The sequence below is a fragment of the Sceloporus undulatus genome, unplaced genomic scaffold (genome assembly GCF_019175285.1).
Source record: "Sceloporus undulatus isolate JIND9_A2432 ecotype Alabama unplaced genomic scaffold, SceUnd_v1.1 scaffold_9636, whole genome shotgun sequence".
NCBI classification, from domain to species: Eukaryota; Metazoa; Chordata; class Lepidosauria; order Squamata; family Phrynosomatidae; genus Sceloporus; species Sceloporus undulatus.
In genome coordinates, this window is record NW_024812555.1 from 168 (window position 1) to 2,599 (window position 2,432).

A 2,432-nucleotide genomic window follows, 5' to 3' on the forward strand; every position below is an offset into this window, starting at 1 on the left:
CCCCTTCTCTTCTCCCCCTCCCATCACTTCCCAGAGGGAGGGTCGCCTGCTTCCACCCTTAGGAGCCCGTCGGCGCCCCCTCCGGCCTCGGAGGGACTGGAGAGACCCCCGTTCACCTCTTCTTCTCCCTCCTCCTCCTCCTTCTCTTGCTGCAGACTTCTTTAGAACGAGGGAGACCCAGGAGCACGATCGGAAAGAAAACGAGTTCCTTTCGCTGCAGCGCCTGAGGGGGAGGGGGCTTCCACATTTCAGGAGCCCTGATTGACGAGGGACTCGGTCTTTTATAGCCCTTACAAAAGAAAGGACAAATTGCATTCGTCGGTTAGATATAAATTAAACTAAACACACACAGTCCTTTCTATTCATTGGATGCCCAAACATCCGTCCCTCCTGGAAGATAGCCATCAATCAAACTGTTATCTCTAGTGCCCGTGTTTTCTTTGACTGTCTCCCAAATGTCTCTGCATTGCTTCCTTTTATTTGGCTGAACGACTTCAAGCAGGAACCCCTTCAGGGCTGCTGCTGCTGCCTCCCAGGGCAACCCTTCCTTGCCCCAAATACATTTCAGGACTATAGCTGTCTGCTCCTGAGCAGAGGAAAACATTTCAATCCTAATCTATCCTCTTCAGTCTCTCCTCGTTCTCCATCCTCGTCCCATCCGTCTCCGCTCTGGGCCTCACAATCAGTTCCAACTCCCAGAATTCCATAGCTTTGAGCCAGAAAAGTGTTAAAGCGGTGCCAAACCGGGTCTTTTTCTCCAGTGTGGATGCAGCCCTTCTATGCCTTTACAACAAGACACACCTGGCGCAGGTAAACCCGCCCCTCCCTCAGTTTCTAGCAGGGAGGGAGGTGAACACGTGTCCTGCGTTCGTGGGAACATTTGCTTTCCTTCTGCCTCCCCCCCTCCTTCCTTAAAACCGTCTCCTTCCTTTTCATTCGCAGTAACAAAGTTACTGAGCCCCAGAGGCTGGAAAAGGGCAACGGCTTCGTCTGCCACTACTGAGCATGCGCGAAGGATGGGCGTGACCAGAGTCTGTGACGTCTTAGGCCACGCCTCTCGTTCCGCTGGCGGCGAGCGAAGAAAACGGGGAAGTAGCGCATGCGCTCTATACGACACTGAAACACTTCCGCTTCCGGCAGAAGTGGCGGCAGGATGTTGGGAGACTTATTATTGTTCGGGTGAGGGGCCTGAGTTGTTAAGCAACCTGTTTGTGGGGGGAAGAGGAAGGCAGCTACTGAGTGCCGGGCTTCTTCTGCCTAAGCGCCCGAGGAGTGCGCCTCCCAGCATCCCCAGGGGCTCAGGAGAGGGAGGGAGGGAGGGACTCTGGGGAGCTGGCTGTGGATTCGGGGAGATGCAGTCTTTCCACGCCTCCCCGCTCCAGATTGGCTCCGCTGTGCTTCCCAGGGAAGGAGGGAGCGGGACTGGCAGGGGATACTTGGAGCTGCAGTCGTTCCCCCCAGAAAGGGACTCCATTGCCCCCAGATCCCATCTGGAGAGGAGTGGTTAATGGGATTAAGAGGCTATGGATATATATATACATTGATTGCCATGATGAGAAATAGATCTAAGAAAGAGATTGAAGAAGATTGGAACTGTCTAAAGGAGTATGGGAAGAAAATTAAACTAAATTACATCTACACTTATTCCTCCATAATATCCTGCAACTCCCAGAATTGTCACCCACCTCGATTTCTTCAGGAAAAGGCAGAATGTAAATAAATCATATTACAGTATTGCTATTATTATTATTATTATTGGCGAGGGCCAGGGACACAAGACCCCCCTGAAGACGGAAGAGCTGCAGATAACATAAACACTCTTTTCACTTGAGAGGACACCTCTCTAGGAATAATCTCTAGGTCTTTGGTGCAACTTTTAGTTAAACGTTGACCATAGAGTTGCACTGGAGGACCTAGAGATCCCTAGAGAGAACATATTAATCAAATCCATCAAAGCTGCAAATATCAAACCGACAAACATGGAGTGTAATTGATACAATAAGTTAGATAAATTTAAGAAGAAGAAGAAGTGTGGGGGATCTATTAGTTGTCATTGAAAGACTAACCTTAAATTATCTATAAGATTGGAGAGAAACACTGAAATCGACAGTGATAAGGAAGTATTTTGATAAGACTGAAAAATTATTAATAGAGAAAACAAATTTGTTATGTATTTGTGAGCAAGTTTTATTTGTTGTATGTAGAATGTATATGTATTTTTCAATGTAAATAAAATTTATATTAAAAAAAGAAAAGGAAAAAGGCTCCATTGTGCTTTCCTTTGGGGCAAAGGGTGGAAAGGAGGAGAAGAAGCTCAGCAGCCTCTTTCATTTATTAATTCATTTTTCTCTCTCTCTTGACAGGACACTGCTGGCCAATGCAGGAGCCGTGCTGAACTTCCGGCTGTGAGTGCTGGGGTCGGGGATTGCTCT

General features: G+C 48.1%; 1 long non-coding RNA gene across 1 annotated transcript; it reads left to right on the plus strand.

Annotated features, from left to right (window-relative positions):
• The first annotated feature begins 277 nt into the window (after positions 1–277).
• Positions 278–2,432, plus strand: LOC121918369. Its single transcript, XR_006101216.1, has 3 exons — positions 278–810; positions 943–1,179; positions 2,364–2,432. It is a non-coding gene; the product is annotated as an uncharacterized LOC121918369 (long non-coding RNA).